Genomic DNA, 23,018 nt, shown 5'->3' on the forward strand with positions numbered 1-23,018 from the left:
TCATTACAGTCAGTTTCTTCCCAAACATGACCAAGGATAATCCAAGAGGATGATACTGGGATCATACATGATTTGTGAAGAAAAAAAATAAACCATGTACCTTTTAGTGCTGCAGAATAAATAGATGACCATTTTGTTTTGGGTGCAAGTAGAAAAACTGATACAAATTTTGTCACTGAGCAAAAAGGGCTTAAATTAATACACCCAGGCTTGCCCCTCCACCCATTTTTTAAAAATTTTCTTTTCAAGAAAAGGTTTGGAGACTGACTCTTTTTTTCTCTTTCTCTCGTAACTCCTTCTGAAATGTGCAGACTGTCTGCTAATGTAATTTTATGCATCTGCCAGACCCTGACAGGCTACTAAGCTTCTAATTCCTTGGGGGTGGGGGGAAGGAACAATTCAAGCGCATACGATAAGTAAGCTAGCGTTAAAATAGATGCTGTTGGCTGGGTCGGGGTGAGTAATGGCTGCAGTGATCAAAATATGAATGTAAAAGTACTCAGCCCATTCCTAGTAATTGTGTAGGACTTTTTAGAAAATCTCACTTCTAAAGCCAGGCCCTCTGATTTGGGGGAGGGGGAAGAGGAGCAAAAGGGGCAATTGTCCCAGGACCTGGCAAAGTCTAAACGGTCTGGGGCTCCTGGATGATGCTGCCACAGTAGTGTTCTGGGCAGCACTGAGGGCTGCTGGGGGGAGGCTACTCCAATCCCGCCCCTTTCCGCCTGAAGCCCCGCCCCTTTCCGCTTGAAGCCCAGGTCCCCCGCTTGTGGGACATTAAGCAGCCCCCTCATCTTGCCCACGGGCCTAGTGAGTCTGTCAGCTCCACTGTCTAAAACAAAGTTCTTCTGGTGGGAATATCTCAGTCAGTAATAACCTACATTGGAGGCATAGGCATAATCTGACCTCTATCTTGGGAGGCAGCCGCAGTCAGGCCAATGGGGCCATGGGTGTGTCAGAAAAATTCTGCACCTGCTGATCCTTGCAGTTGGGGGGCAGTGCTCCTTTGCTCGCTCAGACTCTGCTCCTGGTTGGAGGACGTCGCAATGTTCCAACTGAAAGTGCTGCAGGTTAGAGAAAAGGGGCCCAACTCTGACCTTGCATACATGGACACAACACCCACTGATGTCAGTAGGAGTTGTCCTAGCATATCTGTCTTCTCTCATGGTATGTCTGCACTGCAGAGGTATCCCGGAAAAACTCTGCCACGAACAGGAAATGTCCGCTCTTCCAAAATATTTTTTCGGAAGAGCAGACGTGCTTTATCGGCATCCCTGTAAACCTCATTTTATGAGGAAGAAGGGATGTTCTGAAAGGATTTTTTTTTTTTCCTGACACATGGCTCAGTGTAGATGAGCCAAATGTCAGAAAAGCCTCTTCCAGTTTGCAATTTGCGTAGCTTTTTCCGGAAGAGAAGTGCAGTGTAGACACAGCCCCAGTGATGGAGAGTGATGTGTCTGTACCCTTTGGGCCAACTTCTCTGGTCCTTCCTTAGGATGGATAGCACCTTTCTCCACAAGGAATCCCATGTCCTTCAATGGGATTATTTATGGGGCAACATATTATTTAGCATTGAGGAAGGGTATCACAATCTCTCTAAATAGTACTGGCAAGTAACAAGCTTCAATTGTAACTGGTGCTTACCTTGAGTGGTTCCCTGACCCCCACTAATGTTTGGATCTGATTTTTGTTAGCTGCAGCATTTGAGATAACATATCCCACTCATTGCTTTAGCTTAGTGTTATGGAGTGATTGCCTTATTATGGAGTACAAAGGGTTAAAACAGTCCTTGGGAGAGGGCTAGGAAAGGAGGCAAGAGGCAGCCAAGCAGAACCAGCTTGGCTGAATAAAAGGGCTTCTAACCTGGAAGTGTGGCCAGTCTTACTGCTGCGGAGGAGAGAAAGAAGGATCTGGCACCTTGATAGAAATGGGTACCTGGGACAGAGCAGTGCTGGGGAAAGGCAGGGAGAACTTTGACCTGGTGATTTGCTAGGCTGAGATGTGAGGAGGACTAGGGCTGCGGGACAGCCAGGGTAGTAAGGCAGCAATTCCATCTCCCTTGCCAATGATGAGTGGCCAATTTAGATTTCAATTTGCCCCTGAGGGAAGGGGTTAGGTGAAGTACAGCAGGGGTCATTGAAGTTAGGTGGGCTTAGGCGTAATGGGGTTTCCTGGGAGTGGAGGACCGCAAGCATAAGGGCACCACCAGAAGGGCAGTTCCTTCAGGAAAGGGGCATTGAGGTCTGGGAGGGATGTGATGGAAAGATGGAGAAGAGGTGAAGACAAAAGGACAGGTAACAGTGGGTGAGACCAACAGCAGAGGGTGCTTTTAGGTTGAACTGAGCTAATTCCTGAAGTGACCAGCAGGAGGTACATGGCAGTGAGTGGAACATGTCTCACGTAATAAAAATGTGCATACTTTTAGATCCAAAGGTCATAGGTTTGATATATTCTAGCATTAACATCCTCTTCCCCTAGGGATGGTAAGTTACATAAGAACAAAACTTCATTGTTACAGCCCTGTGCAGATACAAAATTCATATCTGCATCAAGAAGAACCCTGGATGTCCTCATTTACATCGCAGTTGTGGATATAAAGTGGGTATCTGCAAATTTGCAGGGTTGTACATACAATTTTTTTATCCACTTTCATATCTGCAAAAATGAGCTGCAGATATCTGCATTCACATCTGCAGATTTGCAGCGCTCTACTCATTGTGCTCTGTTCTGAGAAGTGCATTAAAAACAAAATGGAAGACAGGTTGATTAATGCCATTAGAATATTCTCTTGGAGCTGGCATTGTACTTGTATCTTTAGGGAAGTGGTGGGGTTAATGTTATGAGCTACCTAGTTATTAGCTGGCATTCAAGAAAAGATAAAAGAATGAGTTTGATCAATAAGAATCATTTCTATATCTGAGAGACTCAAAAAAATCAAAGTCAAATGCATTTTGAAATAACAAGCTCAAAGATGGAACAATTCATATTTGCATATCTTTGTAGCATGGAGAACATATACAACAAGTGCATGAACAATCATCATCACAGCTCATCTTTTCTTAGTAAGGTTTATGTAAATCAAGAAACAAGGTACAACTTATGAACAAATCCAGTAGATAAACAGAGGGAAGTAAAAATCAGTAAAAACTTATTTTTTTCTGGACTTGGATAAATGCTAGAACTTCATTAGACACAAGATAATGTAATCATTTTTCGTTTTTATTATGGCAATACCATTGACGGTTTAATGGTGGAATAACAGCACGAAAGGTTATGTAGCTTTCATAGAATCACACAATACTAAAACTGGAAGGGATCTTGCATGGTCATCGAGTCCAGTCCCCTACCTTAATGGCAGGACAAAGCACCATGTACATCATCCGTGATAGATATTTCTCTAACCTGGTCTTAAATATCTCCAGGGTTGAAGATTCCACAACCTCCCTAGGCAGTTTATTCCAATGTTTAACCATCCTGATATGTTAGGAATTTTTTTCTAATGTTCAACCTAAACATGTCTTGCTGCAATTTAAGCCCCTTGCTTCTTGACCTGTCGTCAGAGGTTATGGAGAATTTTTTTTCTCCCTCTTCCTTGTGACAGCTTTTTAGTTATTTGAAAGCTGGTATCATGACTCCTCCCAGTCTTCTCTTTTCCAAACCAAACAAACCCAGTTCTTTCAGTCTTCCCTCATAGGTCACTTTTTCTAGCTTTAATCATTTTTGTTGCTCTTCTTTGGACCTTCTCCAATTTCTCCACATCTTTCCTAAAGTGTGGTGCTCAGAACTGAACACAGTTTTTTGTATTTTAAAAAAGCAAAAGGGGTACAGTAGTATTTTAAATGGGCTTTGCTTTGATTTCTATCCATTAATAAATCCATTTCACACAGAAGAAGCATGATTTTGTTTGAGTTTTTAATGTGTAGTTTAGTCTCTTATTATTTAGTTAGTGAAATGCATAGCACAAAGCACATGAAATTCTGCCTGATGTGTGGGTACCCTAAAATTGACCCCTACTGTGTCCTATAAGTGCTGATTCTAGTGTCCATGTGAGTCTATGGCTGTCAGTATATAAAGTGAATTACTATATTCATCTGAAGCTTTGAAATAGTCCTCTTTTTTTTTTTTTGGAGTTACCATGCCATTATTAAAAATTGGAATAATATTTTTTCCAATGATTCATTAGAAATGCAGAAAATGTTCACATCTTGCTTTCTGTGACAGCTTAACAACAGCACAAACCTTTCTTCCTCCAGCCCCACTGCACCAAAGCCAATTTAAAAATCATTCTGCAAATGCAAAGATCATTCTCCTATGATAACAAAGGAAATGAAAGAGCCGGTATTCTTATCTCCATGTGCCCAGGAAAGGGAAGGAAATGTAATATTTTAACACAAGAGCAGAGCTGCAAACTTGTAAACAAAAATTCAGTAAAGGATTTCATTTCATTACCAGCTTTGATCTGGCCCCAAGATCACTCTGTTTTTATTTACTCTTAACACTGACCAGATTGCTTTCAATTTACAAATGAATACAAGGAAGACAGGTTATTGTAGTATGCTTCCTGAAATGGGATTTATTTTGCTGTTATCTGAATGGGCAGCAGTGTGAAACATAACATTTTTTGAAAGAAAATTTTTAAAAAACCTTCTTTAAATGAGATTGAAATGGGATTTATTATACTTTGAGGCAAAACCTTTGTTTGATTAGTGAACCAACATAAGAGGAAGAAGACGGGGGCAGATTCAGCTGAGTTTACTCCCTCTGAGGAGCACTTCCCTTCTTGAGTAATGCTACTGAAATCCGTGGCAAGACTTTGATAGTAAGGTGTAATTTCACATTGTGAGTGTGGCTGACCCTAACCAAGGAAGAAGATTCCAAGGAGATGGAGGGTCAAAGCAGACAGCTTAATTGTTTTTAGTAGCTATCACACTTCTCTTCTGCACAGCTCTTCCCTCTTGCTTAAATGCAGGTACAAACCCAAACATGAAATCTAAGGATCATCGTTTGCCTCATCCCAGTCATTTCTTGCCAACAATGCAATAGGTCCACGTGAGCAAACAGAACCAGAGGTGGCTCTGTTATTGTTTGTGTACATACTGCCTAAGCACCCTAGTCATGTACTGAGACATCATTATGCTAGGTGCTGCACAGAGAACAAAAAGATGATTCCTGCCTTATAGCCCTTGCAATTTTAAGAATAAGACAGGCAACCGGTAGATGCAGACAAAAAAAATAAACACAGAGGCAGTTTCCTGTATTAATCTACAGGCCCTTAGTCCTAAAAACAGCCCTGCCCTTCATAAACTTAGCAGGCTCATTCTTGAAACCAGTCAGATTTGTTGTCCTTCATCTTCTCACTTCCCTTGGAAAGCTGCTGAAGAATTTCACTCTGAAGAATCTTCATCTGATTTCAAGCCTAAACTTCTTGATGGCCAATTGGCCATCCATTAAAGACCAAATGGAGCTATGCCAATTTATGCCAGTTGAATTTCTACATACAATACAGATTTCTAGATAAGAGAAACTTATGTGGTTAAATTTTCACACTGTAACTTATTTGGAGATGGGGATTCAAACAACAAGACATAGCATCTTCCAGAAATAGATGCACCAGTGGGAGTTGGAACAAGGCTTCAGACATAATTACTATCCTGTCTGGCGTGTCAGATTTATCAATAAAAGCAAAGCAAGTCTATAGTATTTGAATAGAACATATCCTCCATTCTGAGCTAATTGTTTGAACTAGATGTTTTGCTAAAACTGAAAACATGCCAACGGAAGACTGATCTTTGTAGTTTTAATGCTGAGTAAGGATAGCAAAACTGGGCCCAGGATCTTTCCCTAAAAGCTCTTCAGAGACTAGAACGTTTACAATGCAGTACTTCATTCCTCTTCTAATTTTAGCAGACGGCCAAGGATTGTTAGATCCCAAATTAATAAAATTCCTTTTGGGGGAAGACCTAAAACTCACAAACAGCTCAAAGAAGAGATTGGAACTACTGAGGAGAAAGCTGAAGTGGAGATGTGACTCATTGGAAATCAAAGAAAGAAAAGTTAGAGGACTACAATTCTAATGTTCTAAGGAAAACAGCTTCTAGCCTCTCTCATAAGATAGAACAGGGGTGGTCAACCTAGTCTGGGCAAAAAGCCAAGATAGTGGATCCAGTGCGTGAAGAGCTGGAGCAAACTTATTGAGCTAAATAAATAAATAAAATAAAAACCCCACCTCTGCCCATTTAAGAACATATTTAAATGCATTTTGAGGCTTTTTGGCCACAGCAGGCTCCCAATGCCATCTTTAATTCTGCATCTTTCATGGCCGCGCTGGACGGTTCCCCTGTCCGGGTTATCACAGGGAGCCTGGAGGGCTGTTTATGGGGGTGCAGGTGCAGCTTATGAGCCCCGGGGGGAGGGGGGCTTCACAAGCCACATTGGGGGGGGGGGAGAGGGAAAAGCTGCATGTGGCTTGTGAGCCTCAGATTGGCCACAGCTGAGAGAGAAGAACATGAGGGCAGCAAAGATTTTGGGTAGCAGCCAAAAAGGCTTCCACGGACTCTTTCCAGTATAACAATTTCCAAAGGCTTCTGTGCATCAGGCCCAGGCCCTGTGAGACAAATGCTCATCCGAGCCTAGTTTAGGTGCCCAACATTAGCTACCGGTTGAACCTCTCTAGTCTGGTACCCTACTGGTGCTGAACCAGAGAATTTGCTGGACCATGGGAGATCAATATTGTCTAGTACCACAATCAGCACGTCTACTGCCTTTTCATATTTGTTCATTTTTTTTAATTGTATCCTTTGGTATATATGGTTGTGACTACTTTCTTCCACTATTTGATCTGAGGAAGTGGGTCTGGCCCACGAAAGCTCATCATCTAATAAACCATCTTGTTAGTCTTTAAAGTGCTACATTGTCCTGCATTTTGCTTCTACTGCTTAGAAGACATTTATGGGTAAATTAGAGCTAAAGAATAGCACGGAACACTGAGACCCAGGACAGGTGCCTGTAAAGAAACTTTATGGGACACCGGGAAACTTGGCCACTCCCATGATAAGTAAACATCTGCAAACTAAAATCATGCTGGACCATGGATGTTTTTGGACTAGACAGGTTCAATTTGTATTTGCTTGAGTGTTTCGCTAAAGAAAGCCAGGCAGCGACTTGCAGGATCAAGCCCTGACACTACCGCAAAAAGTAGTGTGCTTTATGGAATGATTTGAAGTGGCTGATCATGTGACCTGCTTAATCAGGGAGAGAATTAGAATATTGTTTCCTGTTACGATGTAATTATTTAGGGAACCAAGAAGTGATTTTAGTTAACCTGGGTGGTGGTCAGTTAATAAAACAAATCAAAAGCTTCACTGCCAGCCAGGCAGATGCTCTAAAGTTTCTGTCTCAACTTTAGAATCATTGGGTTGGAAGAGACCTCAGTAGAACGTCAAGTCCAACTCCCTGCCCAAAACAGGACCAACCTCAACTAAATCATCACAGTCAGGGTTTTGTCAAACCAGGACTTAAAGACCTCTAGGGATGGAGATTCCTTTACCTACCTATTCCAGTGCTTCTCCACCCTCCTAGTAAAATAGTTTTTCCTAATATCCAATCTAGACCTCCCCTACTGCAACTTGAGACCATCGCTCATTTAGCTATCTGTCACTACTGAGAAAAGCCTCTCTCCATCCTCTTTGGAACTCGTTTCATGTAGTTGAAGGCTGCTGTCAAATCCCTCCTCGCTCTTCTCTTCTGTAGACTAAATAAGACCAAAATCCCTCAGCCTCTCCTCATAACTCATGTGCTACAGCCCCTTAGTCATTGATTAGAGCTAGTTGACATTTTTGGAATTTTGAAATTTGAATGAAATTTCAAATTTCAGAATGTAAAAAAAAAAAATCTGGAAAAATTTCAGTTACATTTCATGACCTACCTCTGCCCACTTTTCATCCAAGAATAGAACTGGTCAACAATTTTCAAATACAAAAATATATTGGGGAAAAGTTCACAATGTTTCCCCGACCAGCTTTACTTAAGATATCTTTCTGGGTCCGCCATGTACCTAAACTTCCTAATCAAATTACTCATCTGGGTCTGATCCTGCCAGGTCCTGAATACTCTGACACCAAGCCAGCAGAGTATTTAAGCCTGTGCTTAATTTTATGCATATGAGAAATCCTATTCAGTTCAGTGGGACTACTCACATGCTAAAATTGAGCATGGGCTTAAATACGTTACTGGATCAGGCCCAGAGTGTTCAGAATTTTGCAGGATCAAGCCTTTTGTTTGGGATTCCTCATCTCCATTTCATTGCAAGGAATTTTAACCTGCCATAGAACAAACTATGTTTTGCAATTTGGTGGAGAAATCATGCTTTCAATGAATGGAACAATTATAATTAGGGACTACTTTCTGTAATCACTTGGTTAATGTAGGAATATTGATACATTACCTTGCTAGGAGAAAAGAATCTGCATTCTTTGTATTTCAAAACCAGTGTGGTAGTTAATTAATATGTTTTGTGGAGGGCATGGGGACCTATGTATCTAAGAACAACTGTGCTCTATGGAGCTTCATAGCTCATTGACTCAAGGGGAGACATAATTTACCTCACTTCTTAGATATAACGAAACTATTATCCAAAAAAGTCAGAGAGGGCTAATTAAAAAAGATTTTATAGTGCAAATAGCTGTCTTGATGATTTTAAGTAACAGTCGCCATAATTGATTTAATTAATTGTTATAGGCATGCAAGATTCATTTTTGTAGCTTTTAATCAACTCTGCTGCTACCAGACTTTCAAATCAAATTTTAAAATGCTGCTATCATATTAGCAGGTTTGTAATGGACTGCTGTTTTTCTTTGTGCATGGTAAATTATAGCAAGTTCCTAATTCCCAGCCATGGGGCCTCTTGCTGGTCACTCCAGGAATTAGCTCAGTCCAACCTCAGAGAATGCCTTCTCCTGGTGGAATCTCCTGCTATTACCCTTATGTCCATTCTCTCATACTTGTACAAATCCATGTCCCTCCCAGACCATGGTGCCCTTTCCTCAGGTGCTGCCCCACAGCAGTGCCCCACACTCTGGGGTCCTTCCCTCCCAGGGGATCCCAAACCCCTATGCCCACCTTGCCTCAATGACCCACTTCCATTCATCATCTAACCCTGCCTCGGGGCAAACTGCAGTCTGAAATGGCCACTAATGGTTGGCAAGAGGGGTGTGGCTGTGTTGCCTTCTCTTGCACTGGCTGCTCTTCTGCAGCCCTAGTACCTCCCTTGACCCCTCTTGCTGGAACTCAGCCTGGGGTATATTCAGGCTTAAGCTCCCTTGGCTCACCCTGCCATTTCCCAGCACTGCTCTGTCCAAGGTACACTGCTAGCAGGCAGCTAGGTCTTTCTATAGCTGGAGCAAGTGTGCTTAGCCTGGCCAACCATCTTTTTATACAGCCCTGCTGGGCTGTGATTGGCTGCCACAAGCCCTCTCCCAATTGGCTCCTGGGATCAGCTCTTTCCCAAGGCTGTCTTAACCCTTTACATTCAATGCATGCATATCTGTTTATATCAAGCACCTTTTCTCTAGTGGAAGAAACATTAATATAAATTCCAGCACCACTTTAGATTCTGAAAATTCAAAACCAGAAAGAGACAGTGTGTGCCTGTCAGTATCTGGAAAGAAAAATGAGGCAAAACCAAAGTTAGATCCATCACTCTTTTGTTTATCAAACTGTGTAGGAAACAGTGGTGCCTTTTCTAGGTTCCAGATTCAACACTTTAGAAGTTCTCCAAAGTTTCACACCCTCCTTCTATCTGCAGGTCTCCAGCAGATCCAATGGCACGGTGGTTTTCTAGCCAGCTTCCTCCATCACAGCATGACTACAGCATTCTGACAGACAAATTTCCTCCTCCACTCACATAAAGCCTCCCAAAGAGGAAGGAAACAAGTACACAGTTTTGAGCCTACCTAAACCCCACTACTCTCTTCACAACATAGGCCTACAAGAAGAGGGTTAAGGGGAGCTACTCATATCCCCACACAAACACAGATATTTTATCCCAGTTTCACTAGAGATGATTCTGAAATGACTGGACAGGAATGGGGGTAGTCTGAAAATGGGGTTGGCGTGGTTGTATTTCTTACAATTATCTTATTACGGCCTCCCTTCTCATTAAAGCTAAGGAAATTGCCTGCCTCGACAAGTTACAGCCTGATCCAAAATCCATGAATGTCAAACTCCCCTTGATTTCCATAAACACTGCATCTGGCATAAAGTGATGTGAGATGCTGCTGCTGGAATTATTTAGAGGCACTGTCTAATTGATGGGGTGGGGCAACGGTGAGTGGAAGATAGAGGAAATGGTTTAGTAAATTGGCCATGTAGTTGTGAAAAAGACCTCTAACTCCAATGTCATTATGCCTATTTCATTTGGTTCTAAATAAACACATCTCCATAAGTTTGCAACAGTTCTGTTGGCTTGCTGTCTCCTGGGAGATCATGGTGTGCCTTTAGTCTGACTTAATGCCTATTGATTCTCAGAGACATTTCCTGAAATGTTTGGCTTATCCTGTCTCTTGTGATTTGTCCAAACTTCAATCAGAAGTCTGAAATCAGAATTAATCCAGCTGTCCTAGTTAAGCCACTTAAAATACATTTATTTATATATAGTATTTTATGGTAAGTGATCGGTTTTAATCTTTAGATCATAATCACTGAGATCCTAGCCTCGTTGTGCTAGATTTTGTACAAACACAAGTTCCTTTCCCAGACATAGTCCAGTTCCTAAAACATGTACAATCTAAACAGACAAAGGCTGCGAATGGGAAACAGACACATAGAGACATGAAATGACTTGCCCACTTCAGGACCGGAGCCCAACTTTCCCTGTGTCTTCTCCACTGGATCATGCTGTCTCTCTCTTACTCAATAACAAAAGTAAATGTTGCGCTCCTGATGGCCCCAAAGTGGAGGTGTTTAAATGCTAAATTCATAATTTATTAGTCAAAGGAGCATCATCCTCATGAAAAGAGAGCAAAAAAAAATCTAAAATGAGGCTAAATCATAATTGTATGTAATAAACAAAGGCCTTGTACTGGTGGAGCCAAGCTGAGATAGGAGAGAACATTGTTCTATTTTAGGCACGGTGTGTGGGTGAGTAAGATCAGTGGTAAAAATGCAATCAGATGTGCAGGACAGCTCAAAACCTGCCGAGATTACCATGGTGATAATAGCTGTATTTCATTTCAGCTTTCGCTTGCTGGCACTGGAGTGAGTAAAAGATTTTTGCTGTTGTGTTTATCACTTGCTTCATAGTGTTTCTTTGGTGCAGACCTTCACTTTCAATTAATAAATTCCAGAGGTGTTTATTGTCTTATAAATATAATCTCATCTGATCCCCTATTTGTTATGTGGAATCTGCTAGGGTGTAGGAACATCAGAATTGCCAGACTGGATCAGACCTGGGGTCCTTTAAGTCTAGAAATCTGTCTCTCTCGGTGCTTAGCATCAGCTTCTTCAGGGGAAGAGAAACCTTAAAGTAGGCAATTACTGAATAACCTGCCTACACTAAAAGTTTCTTCCTCATTCCCATTCAATAGCCCCAACTACACTATAATCTCTGCCTGCAAAATTTACGCTGCTCAAGTGGGTGAATATTCCACTCTCCCCACATGACATAAGTTACATCATCCGTTACACCATTAGCATGCACAGTGCAAGAGAGCACCTCCTGCCAACATAGCTGGTTGGGGGTGGATTAATCATGTTGAGGGAAGAGAGCTCTCCCATCAGCCTAGAACAGCTATAGAAGAGATCTGACAGTGGTGCAGCTGCTGTACATTCTCTAGTATAGACATGACCTAAGAGGTTGGCTTATGCTCTGAGGCACTAGACCCTTGCAAAACTCCTCGGTTTTAATGATTGCTCCTTATCAGTATAACTGGATGATTTTGTTATCACCTTCATGCTCCATTCTTTTTTTAATCTTACCAAGCTCTGGCGCTCCATGATACCTTGTGCCCATGAGTTCTGCAGAATGGATGCATATTGTATGAAGTATTTCTATTGCTATCATGGGAGTTAGGTGCCTAAATACCTTTGAATCTGGGTCTAAGTGACTTAGGAACTAAAGTTGCATTGATTTAGGTCCCTGAGGGTATGTCTACACTACCCCGCTAGTTCGAACTAGCGGGGTAATGTAGGCATACCGCAATTGCAAATGAAGCCCGGGATTTGAATTTCCCAGGCTTCATTTGCATAAGCCGGGCGCCGCCATTTTTAAATCCCGGCCGGTTCGAACCCCGTGCCGCGCGGCTACACGCGGCACGAACTAGGTAGTTCGAACTAGGCTTCCTAGTTCGAACTACCGTTACTCCTCGTGGAATTGCGATATGCCTACATTACCCTCCTATTTCGAAATAGGAGGGTAGTGTAGACATACCCTAAGTGATTTAGGCATAGTCAAAATTGTTGAACTTTATGGAGCATCCCATTTCAATTAAAAGCAAATTCGGTGACTATAAAATCAATGGGCAAAATGGCTAAATGACAGTAACACATTAAAGCTGCTCTCACTGTTTAGTTGCCAACAGTGTGTCTCATGGGTTGGGGAGCTGCACCTCATCTTGTGTAAAATTACAAATATGCTGGCACCTAGTGTGTTCTGCCTTCTAATGGTGTGATTTCCATGATGGAGGAAAATGAGAACTGCTAAGATAATGCTAGTAGGGATAACAGATGCATGCCAATCAAGGACCTAAATATGCAGCACTCTGACTTGCTTGAGAACTGCTGTGATTCTAATAAACAATCTGCACAATGATATACAGAGCCAGGAGAGATTAAATATGCAAAATGGATGGAAATGAAAGGACCCTCAACATGGTGAACCATAATACAAATGTTACCAGAGAATTTCCTTCTCTCCCAGGTATCTCCTGAAGGAAAGGGTTCACACGGTCACTGTGTTCTCTTTAGGAAAGCTTGTATCTCTGGTGATTTCTCCTTCACTTACATTTCAGTATTCACACTTTGAGAACTTACGTCTTCGTTGCTAATGTCAATCAGTGTCATTTCCATTTAATACAGTATCTGTGTTTTCTATGTGCTAGAAGAGTCCCTTGCTGAGGGGTAAATTCGAGGTTCTGGTTTTTTTCCTAGTCTCTAGTTAGTGCGCTCCTCTTTCTTTTTCCACTTCTATTATTCTTACTTTATTTCTTAACCTTCAAACAGGAAAGAACCTGGAAAACATTTTCCAGAATGTTGTAACATTTCTTTTTGAATGACAGATCCCAGTCACAAAAGCTTTTAATATTTTGTTACCCATTTCCTCACAATCTTCATCTTAAACTTGCAGCCCTCACCAGTAGTACCCACTGATTCTTAAAAGAGGAAAGCTCAACTGTACATCAGATATAACTTTTACAGTTCAAATCTATACAGCAAAAGTATTAATTTAAACAAGTCCGCTAGCCGTTTCTATTGATTTGGTACTTAATCATGTGAACACCATGAATATTCAGTGCCTTTATGATATAAAAAGAACAATCAGAATAAGCTATTATGGGTGCTGGAATCTCATTTAAAACCTAATTAGGTCTAGTACAAAGCTAGAGAATTTCTGTCTGTGTATAAAGAGATGTATCTGTGTAGGGAGTGAAATGATTTCTTATTTCACCCATCTCCCTGAATTTATTAGGAACCTAGCATTTCTTTTTGAACTCCCATTTAGGATTACATTATTCTGTCTCGCTCAGAGATTCCCTAATAGCCGAGTGCTTCAATTTAGAGATTAAAGAAAGCTTGTTCATTGCTGCACAAAACTGTACTTTACCAAGGCTCTAGTCAAAATGTTAGGAATGCACACTAGATGTGGCCATTGCGATCCCCTGTGTGAATGGATTTTGAGTAACCTCTTAGCATTTTACATCATGCATGTTTCCCCAACAAAGCCAAAATTGTCTGAGTGAACTAAAACCTGGGCCTGGTTTCAGAAGTGCTGGGTGCTCAATTTGAGTCAATGAGAGTACTTGTTCTTCAGCCCTTATAAACCACTCCTTTACTACTCAAGGCAAAGCATCACAGGTTGAACCTCTCTAATCCAGCACCCTCAGGATCTGACCACTGCTTAACAAGGTTCCCTCTAAGCTGCATGAGAGCACGACCCCACAGCTGCTTAATGAACCCCGCATAAAGCTACCTGGCTAGGGGAGGGCTATTTCTCCCTCAGCTACAGCAGCAGTTCACTGCTGAGGACAGAGTAGCGAGTCTCTCCCAGATGGTACAGGAAGCTTAGATGAAACCTTGGTGCCAAACCAGAGAATTTGGCAGACCAAGGGAGATGAATATTGTCTAACAGCATTACCAACACTTCCACTGCTTGCTGGGCTCCTAGAAGACACGTATGGGTAAATTAACAGTAAATAACACAGAACACTGAGAGCCAGTTTTGGTGGATGTAAACAAACTTTATGGCTCAGTGGGAAACATGGCCACACACATAAGTGGACATCTAGCTAACTAAAATTATATCAGACCACAGTTGTTGCCAGACCAGAGAGTATCAGACCTGAGAGGCTCAGCCTGTACAAGGAAATCTTTATATTGGATGATGGCCCAAATTTAGTGAGATATTTAAGCCTAGGAGTAATCCTTTTGAAGGTAGTGGGATTACTGACATGCGGCATGTACTTCAATACCAGACTATCCTCAAACATTGTTTCTCATAATTGGGACTAAGCAGAGGTGAATTCAATATCAAGCATACGTTCGTATTCCACATATTTTTTCTTAACTGTCTTATTGAGCCTGCTTCAGCTCCCTCAAGGTACATCTACACTGCAGTGTTATTTCAGAATAAGTGATGTTACTCTGAAATAGTGTACTACACTGTCTATACTACAAGCCTTTATTTCAAAATAACGTCAAACTGGAGGGCTACGTCTACACTGGCCCCTTTTCTGAAAGGGGCATGCTAATTTTCAACTTCGTAATAGGGAAATCCGCGGGGGATTTAAATATCCCCCGTGGGATTTAAATAAAGATGTCCGCCGCTTTTTTCTGGCTTGTAGAAAAGCCGGAAAAGAGCGTCTAGACTGGCCCGTTCCTCCGGAATAAAGCCCTATTCCGGAGGATCTCTTATTCAAAGAGTTGCATATACTTTGAAGTAGGAATAAGAGATCCTCCGGAATAGGGCTTTATTCCGGAGGATCGGGCCAGTCTAGACGCTCTTTTCCGGCTTTTCTACAAGCCGGAAAAAAGCGGCGGACATCTTTATTTAAATCCCACGGGGGATATTTAAATCCCCCGCGGATTTCCCTATTACGAAGTTGAAAATTAGCATGCCCCTTTCGGAAAAGGGGCCAGTGTAGACGTAGCCGAGGACTTCTTATGCTGACTCATGGTAATCCTCATTTTATGTGGAGTAAGGGAAGTCGAAAGAAGGATGTTCTTCCTTCAATTTCTTGCTATGTAGACTGCGCCAAAAGTTGAATTAAGCTATTTCTACTTAAGTTACACAATTGATGTAGCTGAAGTTGCATAGCTTAATTTGACTTTAGCACTGCTGTAAAAGCGACAAGGAGTCCTGTAGCACCTTATAGACTAACAGATGTATTGGAGCATAAGCTTTCGTGGGCAAAGACCCACTTCTTCAGATTCATGTCCTGCTGTGTAATTGTACCTTCAGATGCTATTAGCAAATCTCCCAGGGTATGTCTACACTTGCTCCCTAGTTCGGACTAGAGATGCAAATGGAGCATACTGAAATTGCTAATGAAGTGCGGGATTTAAATATCCCACACTTAATTAGCATATTCGCGTCCAGCCACCATTTTGGATTCGGAGTATTGTGAAATAAGTTGTCCCATGTAGATGCGTTATTCTGAGAGAAAACCCTTCTCTCGGAATAACTGTTATTCCTCAATCTGAGGTTTAACAGTTATTCTGAGAGAAGGGTTTTCTCTCGGAATAATACATCTACATGGGGCAACTTATTTCACAATATCCCGAATCCAAAATGGCGGCCAGCTGCGAATATGCTAATTAAGTGTGAGATATTTAAATCACACACTTCGTTAGCAATTTCAGTGTGCTCCATTTGCCTCCCTAGTCCGAACTAGGGGGCAAGTGTAGACATACCCCTACTGAATTAAGGAGGAGTGGGAGGAGACCTAATGAAGTAAATGCAAAGTATGTCTCCTCCCCTTTGACATATGAATTTTCTAATGGCCTCTTTAACTCTGTCCCCAAAGTAGCTCTCAGTCTTGTCATGTCAACATTTGGATTTTCCCACCAGACTTCAGTACCACAGAGCACTTGGTGTCTTCATGCATAGAAATTCTAAAATATTTCCATACTAAGATTCCTTTTTCTCACTTTTTGGCACCATTAGTAGGCAATGGGCTTAAATTGCAGCAAGGGCAGTGGAGGTTGGCCATTAGGAAAAGATTTCTAACTGTCAGGGTGGTTAAACACTGAAACAAATTGCCTAGGGAGGATTGGGAATCTCCATCACTGGAGATATTTAAGAGCAGGTTAGGTATACATCCATCAGAGATGGTCTAGATGCTTCTTGGTCTTGCCGGAGAGCAAGGGACTGGATTTGATGACCTCTCGAGGTCCCTTCCAGTTCTAGTAATCTATGGTTCTATGAAGGTCCAGAGTGAGCCCCTAGAACCCTTACTCAACAAACTGCAGAAGTACCAACATCTGATGGGATGTGACTGTACCATGGTGAATTGATCTGGTAAAAGAGGATCAGTTTAATGAGGGACTAACTGTGGTGTAGCACCAGGGGTTGGGCTACTGCTGCTCAAACAGAAGAACAACAGCATGTAACTGGCAATTCAGCATGCTCAATGAAGATCAGTCTCCTACAACTCCGCCTGCTGCACCACTTACAGCTCACAAAACAATGACAGCAATGGTGTGAGAGTCAAGAGCATCACTGTAAGGTGAATGGCTTGAGGTGTAGCCATTTTACCATGTGAAACTGTAAAAGCAATCTGAGTTTGAGCCCTGCACACTGAATAGAGCTTTCTCTGTGGTTTACATTTTCTGTTATTTCCTCGTAGTAAAATGAGTGGGTGAGGGAAAATATTGGTGCCTGTATCTGAAATCCATTTAACACACCAATTCTGCAATGCAGGAGGGCCTTTGGGACAAAATAATTCAAAAAAACCCACAGACCCTTTATTAGAGATTATGGCAGAATTTGATTCAGCACATTAAAGGGAAAAAGGTGTGTGTGAGTGAAAGAATCAGATTTTAAACAGCTAGTGATTGTCATTTATACTTTACTTTGAGGCTATCTGAGGAAAGGAACAGATGAAAAAAATGCATCTTTCAGCTATGGATGTTCAATAAATAGGACAGTGCTTTCGCTCTTAAGGCTATATCTTTCTGTTAAGATCATGCTTGCAATGTGGATCTGTTATTCAGTGCATGTTCTAGTTTCCCTTGTGCTTTTCTTGCTGAAAACAATGTCTGTAGGAGTCAGTACTGCTGGCACTATCGGACTGTTCATATCTCTTGCTGTACTTTTCTATTGTGCTTTTTCTAATAAAAGATGTGATTATCTGAGGAGAGGAGCAAAGAAAGTGTCTGGAGAGGCGCTTTAATTTTTTGGTCAGAATTTCCATTATCAATGTGTACCTTTTACTGGTGAAGTCCAAACACAGTTGAAAAATGTTGCAGCTGATTTCAGTAGAGTTAAACTTCCACTTCACTAAGCGGAGCAAAGCTACGATTGCTTTATTAAAGATTGTGAAAACCTTATCATCAAAAGAAATACTGTGGTCAGCTTTTCTGTGTATCTGTTAGGTTAGGGATGTACCCAGAGGCTCATAAACTTTCTAGTTTACATTTCTTTGTTTAATTGAGAAGCCATGTAGGCTTTTCAGATTCCTCAGTAGTATTAAAAGAGAGTTCCCTGTATTTTTTGTGTGACAAAGTTAAGATCAACTTTAATTACTTAAAGGCATTTCTATCAAAAACAGTCCTTCAAACGCCGAGGGCTTTCTTGCATAAAGACAGGATTGAGGTTTGCTTGGATGGGCAGAATCAACTCTGCAAATGATTTGCCTCTCTTTAACAGACTCGGTTTAATGCATGCTTGATTTCGCTGCACGTTGGAATAGCCGAAATATGTAAATGGAGATCAGCCTTTTATGAACCGTGTGTGTTTATTAATCTGAAGTTTATTTAATATCAGTAAGTCTGGTTTTAAATTGATTCAGGTTGATTGGAATACAATATATATTAATTCTCAATGCAGTAGGGACCCGATCCAAAAAGCCCATTGAAATCAATGGAAATTTTTCCATTGACCTCAATTGTCTTTGGTCATTTAATGGATTAGAATTTATCTCCCCAAACCCTCTGTTAAAATGTCATCAACAAAAAGGTACAGACTGAATGGTTGTAATGTTTTCAGTAGGGACTGGTCTATTCCCTTTGAGAATCTTGAGAAAAGTTTGCCCACAATTTATTTATGGCTTCTCCTCTGCATGCTAGGAGATGATTAGACACCTCCATTTATATGGTAGTTGTGTATTCATGGGAAAGAGGACCAGATACAAGTAATCCTGCTTCCCCTGAGATATGATTGAGCATTTCATAAATCACTCACTCTGATTGTATCCAGAAGTAAAAATCAGCTCAGAGACGGAAAAGGAAGCTGGGCTGGCCCTGCAGAATACACATTGAAAAAAGCAATCCATGACCCCCTATTGTAAAGTGCAAGATGGAATAGACAGAACCTACTCAATTGGGTCATTTCATGTGCTTTGCCAGAAAGTTGGGAGCGTTAGTAAACCAAGTTCACCTGCATTCTGATTAATATTCAGCATATATTAAGCAGCTTGAAGTAATGGATATTTCTGCAACGGGGACATGCGGCAATTAGAACCATTGGTGTAGCTTTTACCTGTGCAAATGTTCAGTGTTGGTGGATGAACCCTCTGTCACCTGTGATTTATCTCAGTGCAGCTGCTTTACTGGTTGTTTAATATGGATAGAATCATAGAACACTAGAACTGGAAGGGCCCTCGAGAGGTCATCAAGTCCAGTCTCCTGCCCTCACAGCAGGATCAAGCACCATGTAGACAATCCTTGATAGATGTCTAATGTAACCTGCTTTTAAATATCTCCAGTGATGGAAATTCCACGACCTCCCTCGGCAATTTATTCCAGTGTTTAACCACCCTGACAGTTAGAAAGTTTATCCTAATGTCCCACATCTTCTGCTGTAAGGGGTGATTTCTTATCTCCCATATCCAGAACAGCGTAACGGTTTCCCAGTACCACGGTTGGAGGGTTGTAAGCAGGGGTTGTAAGCCAGAAGTGACCAGCTGCCAGTGTGCGTTATTAAGCTACGAGACCGACTGTGTACCCTGGGCCAATGGGCCCGTGAGAACTTACAGCGGGCCTAAGGGGCCCAAGTACGGCAGTACAATTGTGGGACTTGGGCGAGGGAATTTAACCCAGGGGACCCGGTATTAGTGTTGTTACCAACCGGGGACTCTAGATTGTTAGCCCGATGGCAGGGCCCCTTTAAGGTACTAAGAAAAGTGGGGCAGGTAAACTACGAAGTGCAGGTGGAAGGGAAAAGATGGCGAAGTCAGATCTACCATGTGAATTTGTTAAAAAGATGGGTACGCCGAGAAACACCCCCGAAAGAGGCGCTAGCCATGGAGGTGGAATTCGGACCCTGGGGGGAGGAAGAGGTTACTTGGAGAGCAAGCCAAATAGGGGAGGCTCTGACCCCCCGCCCAATGGGATGAACTACAAGGAGTACTAACACAGGCTGAGAAGGGGCTGACGAACTGGCCAGGAAGGACGCCCCTCACGAGCCATGCTATCAGCACAGACCTGGGGCAGAAGGTGCATGATGCAGTTCACCCAGTACCACAGAAAATGTGGGATGCGGTGCATAAGGAGCTACGCGATATGATCCGTTGGGGCATAGTGGAGGAATCACATAGTGACTGGCGAAGCTCCATCGTACTAGTACCCAAAAAGGACGGGACCATACAATTTTGTATAGATTTCCGCAGGGTGAACGCCATCTCGAAGTTTAACGTGTACCCAGTGCCCCGGGTAGACAAGCTACTGGAGCGGTTAGGACAGGCCAAATACTTGTTGACAATTGACTTAACAAAAGGGTACTGGTAAATCCCACTGACACTGGAATCCCGCGAAAAGACAGCTTTCGCAACCCCCTTTGAGCTGTACCAGTTTATAACCATGCCATTCGGGCTCCACGGGGCCGCAGCTACGTTCCAATGGTTGATGAACCAGGTTCTTAATGAATACCATGAGTATGCAGTAGCCTATATTGATGACGTCGTCATCTTTAGTACGTCGTGGGAGGAACACCTACGACATTTGGATGCAGTACTAAAGGCACTGATCCAGGCAGGTCTGACGGCCAACTCAACAAAATGCCACTTCAGAAAGCGAGAGGTGTTGTATCTGGGGTATACAGCTGCGACCATTGGTGGACAAGGTACAGGCCATTCAGGACTACCCATGACCAAACACGAAACGGCAGGTACGGCAGTTTTTAGGGTTGGCCGGGTACTACCGGCAGTTCATAGAGCATTTTGCCTCATTAGCAGCCCCATTGACGGACCTCACGAAAAAGGGTCAACCTCAGCGGGTGGTTTGGACCCCCCAAGGGGTACACGCATTCGAGACGCTAAGAAAGTGCTTGGTAACGGCCCCTGTGCTACGCCAACCAGACTTTAATAAACACTTTGTCCTTCAGACCGACGCGTCGGAGGTGGGTCTAGGAGCAGTATTGGCACAGGAAGAGGGGGAGTCGAACACCCGGTGTTGTACCTGAGCCACAAACTGTTCCTTAGAGAGAAAAACTACTCCACGATAGAGAAAGAGGTGTTGGCCATCAAGTGGGCCGTCGACACTTTGCGTTACTTTCTTACAGGAAACCACTTCACGCTGGTAATGGACCACGCACCCCTGAAATGGATACAGACGATGAAGGACACAAACACCCGGATCCTGCATTGGTACCTGAGTCTACAGCCTTACCATTTCGACATCATCCATAAGCCAGGCAAAGAGAACCAAAATGCAAACTGTTTGTCAAGAATACCCGAAACTGGCCGTGAAGTAACGGTGAGTATGGGGGTTGACTTAAGGAGGGAGGTGTGTGGCGAGGTGGAGCAACCCCGCCACTATCCCCCACAAGGGGACAGGGATGCGGCGGGAGCCCGCACGGATGCAGCCTGGGCAGCGGCGAGGCAGGCACCACTAGAGGCTGAAGGGGAAGCGGCAGGCCGGCCAGGCACGCAAGCACGGTGGGCGAAAGCAGCAGAGGCACTTCAACCGCACACAGGGCCAGCTACGGGGGATGACATCACCGGCGCGCCGGGCGCCGGAGATGACGACACCGACGCGTCGGGGGGCGCCGCTGGTGTGGTGGGTGCCGGGAATGATGTCCATGTTGCGACGGGCGCGGGGTATAAAAGGGGACCAGGGGTAGCCCAAGGGAGGAGGGCTGGATGCGGAAGAGCTAAGGAAGGGGAGTCAGGGTGATGGAGGGGCAGTAAGGGCTGCTCCGGGAAAAAGGGAAGCTCGGTGGCAGGGTTGAGCATGGTCCACGGTAGGGTCGTGGAGCCCGAGAGTGGGTGCATTTAGGGGTACGCCCCCGCTCACTACCATTGGGAGCTCTGTTCCCAGTGTCAGGGCCCTGGGCCGGGATCTGTGAGAGCGGGTGGGCCCGGACCCCCTTCCCTGCTACTGGCAGGTGCTTCGGTGGCATCTAGCTTAAGGAGTCAGAGGCTCGCCTCTTGGGGGCCTTCACAGTTGGCTCAGAGGCAGGCACGTTACGAATCAGTTGGGGCACACTAGTCACTGTAAACTAACAGGGTGCGAGACCTGAATAAAGCAAACGTGTGACACTGACCCCCTCATTCCCAGCCCCACCCCAGAGCCATGATTTAAATGAAGCATGCACATTTTCATTTTATTTTCCAAAAAACCCCAAGAATTACTTGTGTTAAGGACCTGAGCAATGCCAGGTAAATCTTCTGGTCGTTTATAAGGGTAGAATTAATGATGTTTTAATGAACAATGAACCAATTTTTATAGATTGCTATCAAGTCCAGTAGGTTCATAGGTTGCTTATGCCCTCTGTAACACTGTTCATGAATGTGCTGATAACTACTTGTAACCCATACCACTCATGAGTGTAACCTGCTTTTAACATCTATTAACTGTCACCCCTTTATAAATATGAAGTGTGACCCTGACACCTATTGAATTCCCTCTCAGAAATTACAGGAAATGTTGTTTAGGATGGAGGCAATCCAAGTAATGATCTAATGACTATGGAGTCAGAAAAGCAACAGTACTGTGACGTTCTTCTTTTTGTATGGCGTGAAGAAAAAACAGGATTAGACAATTAAAGCTCATTCACTTGTGAGTATAAACTTGTTTTAGTCAATCTGGATGTGGTGTTACAGAATTTGATGAATCACATATCTCTAGATAGAGTGGAACGTATGAAAAACATCAGTAACCAGCTGAAAACTACAACAACTAATAGGAATGACAGGTCAATATGTATCCAAGATCAAAAATGAATCTTATGAGTTGAGAGAGCTAAGCGACTCATGGTTAAAGGATAAGATTGTTTCTGGCGTTAATTACCTCAGTTTGAAGGAACAGTCACTAAGGCATCCAAGCTTAAGGTGAACTAAAGTGATAGGTTTCTACAGAGCTGAAGAAGTTACTATATCATAAATAAAAATGTTGATAAAGCAGGAAAGAAAAGACTGAAGTCGCTGGTATGGATGTCATTAAAAAGAACAATGAAAACAAAATGATTAAAAAAGAATAAAGCAGGAGCTCCTAGAAAAAATGCTAAATAAATAAAAATAACAGAATCAATAATCAACAAAGCAGGCCAAAAGCTGGGCCATGAGAGTGAAGTTAGATTGACAATCCTAGAAGTTAACGGGTCAGATCTACAGAATTTGTAACAAATCCATTTTATGATTAGGGTAAAAAGA

General features: G+C 42.8%; 1 long non-coding RNA gene across 1 annotated transcript in view; it reads left to right on the forward strand.

Annotated features, from left to right (window-relative positions):
* Positions 1-22,704, forward strand: part of LOC142831297 (uncharacterized) — a 42,924-nt gene extending 20,220 nt beyond the window's left edge. The window contains exons 2-3 of the long non-coding RNA XR_012907019.1: positions 20,927-21,120; positions 22,279-22,704. This is a non-coding gene — a long non-coding RNA (uncharacterized LOC142831297). The remainder of the gene's footprint in view (positions 1-20,926; positions 21,121-22,278) is intronic.
* The last annotated feature ends 314 nt before the right edge of the window (positions 22,705-23,018 follow it).

This window comes from Pelodiscus sinensis, chromosome 13, assembly GCF_049634645.1.
Source record: "Pelodiscus sinensis isolate JC-2024 chromosome 13, ASM4963464v1, whole genome shotgun sequence".
NCBI lineage: Eukaryota > Metazoa > Chordata > Testudines > Trionychidae > Pelodiscus > Pelodiscus sinensis.